This window comes from Musa acuminata, unplaced genomic scaffold (assembly GCF_036884655.1).
Source record: "Musa acuminata AAA Group cultivar baxijiao unplaced genomic scaffold, Cavendish_Baxijiao_AAA HiC_scaffold_1139, whole genome shotgun sequence".
Lineage (NCBI taxonomy): Eukaryota > Viridiplantae > Streptophyta > Magnoliopsida > Zingiberales > Musaceae > Musa > Musa acuminata.
Genome location: NW_027021351.1, coordinates 3,610,688 through 3,621,734, shown reverse-complemented (window position 1 = coordinate 3,621,734; position 11,047 = coordinate 3,610,688).

Below are 11,047 nucleotides of genomic sequence, written 5' to 3'. Positions count from 1 at the left end.
ACATTAAATTTCTAACTACTGAAGCATAAGGAACCTTTTGCATATTCTCCTTCTCCTCATCACTTGACGGACTCTATTCTGAGCACAACTTGAAGTGACCTACAAGAAGAGAACCAACTGGTTTTACATTGCTCATACTGAATCTTTCCAATACCTTCTCGATGTACTTCTCTTGTGACAACCAAATCTTCTTATTTTTCCTGTCACGAGAAATCTGCATGCCTAGTATTTACTTTGTTGGCCTTATGTCCTTCATTGCAAAAGACTCACTTAATTCCTTCTTCAACCTATCAAATTTAGACATATCTTTCCCAAGAATAAGCATGTCATCAACATAAAGGAAGAGAATAATAAAATTCTCACCAAACCATTTAATGTACACACAATGATCTGAAGCTATTCTTTTATATCCATTTTCTATCATAAATAAATCAAACTTTCTATACCACTATCAAGGAGTTTACTTTAGCCCATACAAGCTCTTCTTTAACTTGCAGATAAAGTTCTCTTTACCTTTGACTTTGAAGCCTTCTGGGTGCTCCATATAAATTTTCTCATCCAAATCACCATGAAGGAAAGCTGTCTTCACATCTAACTGCTCAACCTCCAAGTCTTGGCTAGTAGCAATACCAAGAGCAACAAGAATATAAGATATTTTAATAACAGGAGAAAATATCTCTTCAAAGTCAATACCTTTCTTTTGACCAAAGCCTTTCACAACCAATCTAGCTTTGTACTTTGGTTGATAATAATATTCTCGAGTCTTCAACTTAAAAACCCACTTATTCTTAAAGGCCTTCATTCCATTTGGTAGTAGTGTCAAATCATAAGTGTGGTTCTTCTGAAGAGCATTCATCTCTTCCTGCATAGCAACTAACCACTTTTCTTTCTGCTTACTTTCAACTGCTTCCTGGTAACTCTCTGATTCACCTGCATCAGTAAGCATCACATACTCATCTGTAGAGTATCTTCTAGAAGGTTGACGTTGTCTAGAATATCTTCTCAATTGAGGTTCTGTGGGAAGTTGCTCTCCAACTTCTTCTTGCTCAACATGTCCTATAGGTAGATCAACATTAGGCTCTACACTATCTTCCTGCATATCTCTCCCATCACCTTGATAAACTAGAGGAGTAACTGGGTTACAATCTACTAATCCTTCTGCAGAATTCTTGGCCAGTGTCTTCTTCTTTAAATCTTCAAAGGTTTGATCCTCAAAGAAGACTACATCTCTGCTTCTGAACACCTTCTACTTTTCTTAACCAAAATGATCATGTGAGTAACCAAGAAAAATATATTCTTTAGTCTTACCATCCAGCTTGGACCTCTTAATATCTGGAACACATGCAAATGCACGATAACCAAACACTCTCAAATGCCTATAGGAAACATATTTTCCTGACCATATATGCTCTGCAACATCACCATCTAGGGTTGTACATGATGATAAGTTGATCACATCAACTGCAGTTCTCAAAGCCTCATCCCAAAACCTTTTGGGTAGCTTCGCCTGTAAAAGCATATATATGATCTTTTCCATGATGGTGCGGTTCATCCTCTCTACAATAGTATTATATTGAGGTGTACTAGGAACTGTCATCTCATGTTAGATGTCATTATCTAATCTTATGTATTTCAATTGTCTTTCTGTCTCCCTTTCAACCCTAGCATAAAATTCTTTGAAGACATTAATAACCTGATCTTTAGTCTTCAAAGCATAGGCTCAAAATTTCCTGAAAAAACTATCTATAAAAGTGACAAAATAAAGTGCACCACTTATACCCGGAACATCAATAGATCCACCAGGAGTTTTTGTCCTCAAAGGACTATATACATCGATATAAATACCGTCTAAGGCATGCATTTTTTTAGACAAAACAAGATTAGCAAATAAAACTCTATGTTATTTACCAACTAAGCAATCAATACAAGGGTTCAAATGTGTACCTTTGAGATCTGGTAATACCTCTCTCTTGGAAAGAGCTTGCAGCCCCTTCTTGCTCATGTGTCCCAATCGCTTATGCCACAACTCCATGCTGAAGTCTTTCTATGTAGCATTTAACTGCTCACCATAAGCTTTAGCCTGCAACCTGTATAAAGTATAACATTTCTTTCCACTAGCTATAACAAGAGAACCCTTACTGAGCTTTCATTGCCCTCTATAAAATCTGCTATCATAGTCTTCATCATCTAGTCTTCTAACTAAAATTAAATTCAGCCTCAAGTCAACCACACACCTCACATCCTTAAGCACCAACTTACAACCAAGGTTGGTCTTTATGTGGATATCACCCATGCCAATGATGTCTGCCATGCCATAATTGCCCATCTTGACAACACCAAAATTTCCAGACCTGTATATAGCAAAAAACTCCTCCATGGTGTAGCATGATAAGAAGCACCTATGTCAATCACCCACTCAAGATCCTGACACACATAAAAAAAAATATCATTAGAAGGAGACAAAATCAAATAATCACCGTCATACATTGTAGCTGTTGTTGGGAAATCTTGGGAGCGACATCACATGCACAGCGGATGAACAAGAAAATAAAATCCCCAATTTTTCAAAAAGATGTTCGTCATCGTGTGAAGATTGGTGTGCAAAAATCCGTGAAACAAACTATGTATAGAATAGATTGTGTTACCTAGGGAGATCGTATATTCCTATTTCCTTACAGATCTCTAGGAGAGGGTGAAGGAGGTTAAGTGTCCTCCTCTCTAATGGTGATCTACACAGCAAGGCTACGACGACGATCCTCAAAACTTCAGGCCTGCTTTGAGGTGAAGAGGGGGAGGAGAATAGGAGAGGCAAGCAAAGACTCTAGTTTATTAACCATTAAATCCCTCCTATTTATAGAGGTCCCCTATCAAACCCTAATGGATCCTCCCCTAGTGGGTATTGGATCTGCATCCAATTACCCAAGCCTTTTAGATTAGTGGATCTCTCATGGGCTCTTATTGGATCTCGTCCATAGAATCCAATAATTCAAGGGCTTATTAGATACCCAATAAGATAGAGGCTTCGGCAGATATCTCATATCCGAACCTCTACTCATCGCAATGCCTACCATATGTGTGTGACCCTCTAAGCCTAATATCAAGCTGGCCGTGAGTCATACTTATTAGAACTCCTTCTAACTTAGTGAATTATTATCTCTATAATAATTCACTTGACTCATCAACTACGGACGTACTAGGCCACTCCGCCGTAGTCCCCAGACGATATAGGGGAATCCAATCCATTGGACCTATCTATCCTCTCATACGATTTCTTCTCGAGTCTCGCTCTAATCGGATTCTCCCGGAGAACTCTTTCTCTCTCAACCCAAATGACCATGGCTAGGGATTTGTCTAAGCAAGAATATATGTGATATTCCTCTCATGATGTCGAGAGTGGATGATCCTCTATCGACACTCAATAGCCCTCGTAAGGTCGACTACCACTCCCAATGACCAACTGTACTAGATCTGGGACATCCAAACCTATAAGTCTGGTATCAAAGAGTAGAGCACTCATACAGGACATCCTTGGTGTCTCAAGTCTAAGGACCAGATACACCACTAGGACTAAAGAATCGTTGTCTAACAATAAGGCATCATCAACCATCCAGCATTCCGTAAGCGGATCAATCAGTGAACTCATTCTCCAATGAGCACCTGTATTGTATCCCTAGTGTCCTCACACGAGCAACTATGAGACCAGCTACATCCATTATATGGACGAGTATACAACACACCAGTCTATTTGGTTATCTCGATGTCCCTCTCGAGTAACCTATGACCGGAATTATTTAGGATCTATGTTTAAAGGTGAATCGATCTCATTATCATGATCTCATCACGATCCGATTCTCATTGCATAAATCCAAGGACATCACAATACATGCATACATGCAATAGTCAATATAAAGTGATAAATGTCAAAATCTAATATGCAAAAAGATTCTGTATCAAGTCACACGTGTCATCACTCATGTGATTGGTTTGCTGGGTACCTATAACTAGTAGCTGTGATATTATTTTTGACTCTGTAGACTCCACTTATTTTTCCTTTTTCTTATTCTTCTTAGGTTGCTTATATTGGTTCTTGTAATGTCCTTTCTCACTACAATTATAGCAAATAATATCTTTTCTTGATCTTGAGTTGCTCCTATCCGTGCATGAACTGCTTCTAGACTTTGACCTTCCTTTGTTCTTTGAGATAAGTGCCTATGAATCATTCTGAGATGTTGCTGAATTCTTTTTTCTCAACTCCTCATTTAACATTGCTTGTTACTTGACTCATGGTGACAACACCATCTGGCGCAGAATTACTAAGGGAAACCACCAATGTCTCACAACTTTCTGGTAATGAACTGAGAAGTAACAATGCCTGCAACTCATCGTCAAGAGACATTTTCATAGAGGATAACTGGTTAGTGATACTCTGTATTTCATTCAAATGCACAACAATAGAAGCACCCTCTCAATATTTTAGGTTCACAAGTTTTCTGATCAAAAAAGCTTTGTTACTAGTTGTTTTTCTTTCATAGAGACCTTCCAATTTTTTTCCAAAGAGAATATATATAACTTTCAGTAGAAACATGGTGAAAGACACTATCATCAACTATCGAATAAACCCAACTATTTTTTGATCTAATCTCTTCCACTCATTATCTATTATAGTTTTGGGTTTTGCACTATCCCCCTGCAAAGTTTCATACAAATCTTTGCAATACAAGAGATCTTCCATTCTTGGTTTCCATATCATCCAATTATTTTCATTTAAACTAATCATGCGAGAAACATTACTGGCCTCCATGTTCAAATACAAAAATTAAATCACTATAACCCTGCTTCGATACTAGTTGATGGGATATAAAAAGAAATATAATTTTGTATATGAACAAATACTAGTAGGCCATAACACATAGCGGAATTAAATGGAACCATAATCAAATAGAACACTAAGATATACGTGGAAAACCCCTTCAATGTGAAGGGTAAAAATCACAGGGCAAACTAGAGATTATCCACTATAATAACAATAAATATATAAATCTTAATCTCTTGCCCAAAACCCTTGAAACAATCACAAGAGAATAACTAGGATACAAGGATCACGTCACTGTGCATAATATCTAAATCCTCCCTAATTCTCCCCAAGTAATCACAGTAAGAATCTACTATAGATCTAATCTAACCTAAGATGAAAGCACTGCTAGATGATTGAGAATAGTCTCTCTGTGTTGTTCTTATCTTCTTCCCTTTCTTTCTCTTTCTTTTCTGCCTTGTTCTCCTCCATTTCTTTGGAATCCCATGGCTACTAAAAAACTACCTCGTTGTTGCCTTTTTTTGCCTCTTTTTATAGCCACCACACTCTCCCTAATATAAATTAGGGTTAGGTTAAGAGGGGGTGAGCTGTGGGCTGATAAAGCCAACCTTGGGTTGAATATGGGCTGTCAGCCCAACATCGTCCTCGCGGTGATCAAAACAAGGCAACCACGACCGTCGCAACCACCATCGTTTCCTCAATCGCACGCGATCCCTTAGCGTCACTAGCACCTCCTTTTGTAGTGCGATAAAGACAAAGCAACATTGCCTTCCATCCACTCCATCGCAGCTACCAACGCTCTCACCCCACGCAATTGCAACCACACTGACGTAGTCGCCTTCTAGCCCCCGGCACTCTCACCCTATGCAAAAATAGAAACAAAGCAGCAACTCTTCCTCCAACCCCGTGATCATTACACTACCCTCGAAGTCCGCTTCCTCGGCAGCTTTGCATCGATAGTGTTGATGCCCATGACCAGACATTAGAAATAAGAACTGGGGATTACAGATTTGCAATCTTATGTAATGGCCATCGATAACTCAGTGGAAGCACAAATGGAAGCATTGGAAATCAGAATTGAGAATCAGTTGCAAAAAACACTTAATGATTTCAAAAAGAGCCTACTGGAGAGCCTTAGCAAATTTCAACAAGATAGGGGCTCAAGTTCTACATTACACGAATCTGAAAATATAGGAAAAGGGCCCCAAGATTGTGACACAATCTACTCACACATGAAGGTGGAATTTTCGAGATAGGAAGATGGGGATCCGACTAGTTGGATCTCTAAGGTGGAAAATTTTTTTCGTTTTCACAGAACCCAAGAAGAATCTAAGGTAGAGGTGGCCTCAATCTAGCTCGATGGAGATGCAATCCAATGGTACGATTGGTATAAAACTTTCTACGAAGTTCCTTTGTGGGAGTAGTTCAAAAGAGGGCTTCTTGTTCGCTTTAGCCCATCTGAATATGAGAATATTGATTGCCAGCTCATCAAAATTCGTCAGACTTCTACAGTGTTGGAATATCAGAGTAGGTTTGAAAGATTATCAAATCAAGCTAGAGATTGATCGGAACGATAACTTCTGGGTACATTTATTGAAGGGCTTATTCTAAAGATCTGGTGTGAAGTTAAGGCTCATCAACCCCACACTATGATAGCTGCGATCTCATTTGCACATCTACATGAGAGAAAAATTAACAAGGAAAGATCAGCAAGAGGTTTGTACTATGATAAAAAGTTGAGTATGGAGCACCGATGTAAACAAGGGTAATTTTTTATGATTGAACCAATTGGAGAGGAACCAAAAGCTAAGAATGTTGACTCCGATCATGAAGGTATAAATTCTAATAAAGATGTTGGACCTACCATACATACAATGCATGCATTAGCCGATTACTCTAACCCGCAAACTATGGAAGTTGGCAACTCTGGAACATCAGCCTGTTATAGTTTTGATTGATACTAGTAGCACTAATAATTTTATGGACATGAAAGTTGTAGCCCGATTAGCTTACCACATTGAAGGCTATGACAAATTCGAAGTAAAGATCGTTGATGGACGAATTTTAACTTGTGATAGCAAATGTTCAAAGATAATATTGATTATATAGGGCCAGGAGTTTCTTGCAACGATTACTACACTGAAAGACCGACTTGTTTCTTACACTGTCAAAAAGTGGAGACCATACTTACTTGATCAATGGATTATGATGCGTTGCAGATAGCCTATGATTGAAGTGCTGAAAGAGAAGCTCCTCGAGTTTGATGCTGCTCAGCTTTGAGGACAAGGCGGATTTGAAGAGGGAGGAATTGTTAGGACCCTTTTTTTGAGCTTTTGAATAATGTTTATTAAGTCAGTTTAGTTCAGTTATTTATTGAGTCTATTTAGTTCAGTTAGAATTGGGTAGAAGTTTATTTAATATTTAATTATTATTAAGAGTCCAAGTCCTGATGGAATCTAGGTGGAACTCTATAAATAGTGATGTAACCCTTTTTTTAAAGTAATCAAATAATCAATAAAATATTATTCAAGTTTGTTATGACAAACCCTAGGAGGCCGATCCCCTCGAAGCGATCAAGGAGGCCGATCCCCTCGAAGTGATCATTATCATAAGGAGGCTGATCCCCTCGAAGTGATCATTATAGCATCTCCATTTCTTCCATTTCTTTTACGATAAGATATTAGGATCTTATCATGGTACCACCGCTGGTAGCATTAACCGCCAGCGGTATCATCGCCTATACCACCTAGGAGAACGGGTCTCCCAGGCGGTGCCACCACCGGCCATATTTTCAAGGGCTGAATGGGTTGTTCAATCCAACCCAATTCAGCCCTGTTAAGGGCCCAATTGGCCCCTAATCAAGTTAGTGAGATTACCTTTCAATTCTAACTCAATCTACTGTCTAACTAAAATAACTAAGACATAATCAAAGCACTCTTGTTCAGGTATGTCAATTGCTCTTCCGGCGATCTTCCGGCTATCTTCCGATGAACTCTCGACAATATTCCGGTGGACTCCCAGCAAACTCTCAGACTTTACGACGATCTTCTTGGCGAGTTCCAAGAGCTTCTTTGGCAAGCTCCTGAACTTCTCGGTTGGTTCCGGTAGAACTTCCGACGAATGTCCGGACTTCCGATAAACTCATGAACTTCCAATGAGATCTTAATCTTGACCCTGGCACAACATATGCTTTATATCTTACTGCTATCGTAGTTAATCTTATACACTTTTCTCAGCATATAGATTAGATCAAATAATTAGTAATTGATTTCATCATCAAAATTCGAGATTCAACACTTTTGACTCAGAACTTTTTTTTGACTTAGTAAATTATTATCCTCATAATTGTTGAATCTCGTATTTTGATGATGAAACTACTTGATATATGTTTATGATTTAATCTGAGTTTTGAGTGACGCAGGGTGCTTCGATCAGGATGAAACAATTAAAGCAGGAACATCATGTTGTGCCGGAGGAACATGTCAGAAGATTGGACGTCGGGCCGGTGGATCGGTCGACGTATCGACAGAAGGCTTCGGGCCGTGGACTCGGGCATCGGGCCAAGAAGAGCGGGTATTGTGCCAAGGATATCGGAGTTGCGGAGTCAACTGGCCGATTGGGCAATAGGCTGCAGGAAAGGACGATGCGCCGAAGAATCGGACGAAGCGTCGAGGGACCAATGACATGCCGGACAACTTGGTTAATTGCTTAGGATTAATTGTCTCGATCGAAGTTTTGCTTTAATTGTGCAGGATTAACTATGATAACGATGAAGACATAAAGCGAAACAAAGTGTCGGAGTCAAGCGCGAAGGATTTGTTGCAAGTTCGAGAGTTCGACGGAAGTCCGAAGGTTCATCGGGAATGCTACCGGAACTAGCCGAGAATGAGTTGGGAGCTTGCCGAAGGATTTTCGGAAGCTCGCCGGAAGGTTCGTTGGAAGTTCGCGGAGCTCGCCGAGAAAGATCGGAGCTTGCTGAAGAAGCTCCTTGGAACTCGCTAAGATCAAATCGTGAAGTCTAGGAGCTTGCCGGGAGTCCGCAGAATGGTTTCCGAGAGTTCATCGGAAGACCGCCGGAAGTTTGCCGGAAGCTCGCCAGAAGAAGTCTTGACTTGCGGACTTTGTAATAGCTTAGAAAATGTCTTTAAAATCATAGTTAGCACGTTAATTAGGGTTAGGATTAGGTGTTAATCCTATAACCCAAGTAGGGGCCAATTAGGCCCAAGTTCGGACTGGTTTGGGCCAAGTTTGGAGCCAAACCAAGTGAGCTAAAATAGTGAAAGAGGTGGCACCGCCCCAGCCAGGAGGTGGCACCGCCTGGGCTAAGCCTCCCAGCGAGACTGGGCGGTGCAACCTCCCCAGCCAGGAGGTGGCACCGCCTGAGCTTAGTCTTCGAGCAAGACTGGGCGGTGCAACCTCCCTGACAGAGAGGTGGCACCGCCTAAGCTCGGTCTTCGAGCTCTGGCAGAGAGGTGCAACCGCCTCAGTCAAGAGGTGGCACCGCCTGGGCTCAGTCTTCGAGCTCTGCCAGGCGGTGCAACCTCTCCAGTCAGGAGGTGCAACCGCCTGATCCCGAAATTCCGGGATTTGATCGTTTTGAGCTCCAAATTTGAATTGGGTTGGGGCCTATAAATACCCCACCCATTCAGCACTGAGACAGCAAGAACTTACCCGAAATCTTGATCTTTTCAGTGGTTCTTAGAGCTCAAAACTGCTAGTTTTCCTCCTCCTTCTATTCTTCAAGTTTGAGTTGTGAAGAGAGGAGAGAAAACATCTGTAAGGGTTGTCTCCTAAGCCCGTCAAAAGGAGTGAATCTGTAAGAGGGTAGTTGGCCTTCGCCTATTGAAGGAAGGCCTCTAGTTGACGTCGGTAACCTCATCGGTGGAGGAAGCCAAAAGTGGAGTAGGTCAAGACTGACCGAACCACTCTAAATCTCTGGTTTGCGTTTATTTTGAGCACTTTATCATTACTGCAAACCTCCTACATAGCTACTGCTCTCTGCGCTTTTACGAACGAGTTCTGTGCAGTTTACGTTCACGTCTTAATTCCATTTACAAACTGCAAACTGCTCTTTGCGCTTTTACGAACGAATTCTGTGCAGTTTACGTTTACGTCTTGATTCCATCTACAAACCACAAACTGTCTCTCTGTGCTTTTACAAATGAGTTCTATGCAGTTTACGTTTACGTCTTGATTTCACTTACAACTGTAAACTGTCTTCTGCGCTTTTTTACGAACAAGGTTCTGTGCATTTTACGTTTACGTCTTTTGATTTCATTTACAACTGCAAACTGTCTTCTGTGCTTTTACGAACAAGGTTCTGTGCAGTTTACGTTTACGTCTTGATTTCATTTAGAACTGCAAACTGTCATCTGCGTTTAGACGCAAACTGCGTTTAGACGCAAACTGAGTTTAGACGCAAACTGTGTTTAGACGTAAACTGTGCTTAGATGCAAACTGCGTTTAGACACAAATTGCGTTTAGACGTAAACTGCGTTTAGACATAAACTGCGCTTAGACGCAAACTGTGTTTAGACGCAAACTGCGCTTAGACGCAAACTGTGTTTAGACGCAAACTGTGCTTAGACGCAATCTGCGCTTAGACGCAAACTGCACTTAGATACAAACTGTGAATTAGCTTTTGCATCATAATAGTTTCTATCGAACGAACGCAACTTTCGGTTTTAATCGCTGTAAAATTTCCGCTGCACTAATTCACCCCCCCCTCTTAGTGCTCTCGATCCTAACAATTGGTATCAGAGCGGGGTATTTCTCATTTCGGATTTACACCCGAAAGAAATGGCTCTTCAAGAGGGCTTTTCGGTCTTTCGTCCACCGTTCTTTAACGGATTGGACTACACTTGTTGGAAAACTCGAATGAGAGTTTTCTTGATTTCTCTAAATATGGATTTATGGAATATCGTTGAAAACAGTTTTCAACTTCCCTCTAAACCGATGAACGAATGGTCGGATTTAGAGAAGAAGTATTTTTCTTTAAACGCAAAGGCTATGAATGCCTTATTTTGCGCTTTGGACAAAAATGAGTTCAATCGGGTTTCTTTGTGCGAAACGGCTTTCGATATTTGGCGCACTCTTGAAATCACGCACGAGGGAACTAGTAGAGTCAAAGACTCGAAAGTTAATATTTTACTACATGATTTCGAGCTTTTTCATATGAAACCTAGGGAAACCGTTGTTGACATGTACACTCGTTTTACGGATGTCGTCAATGGT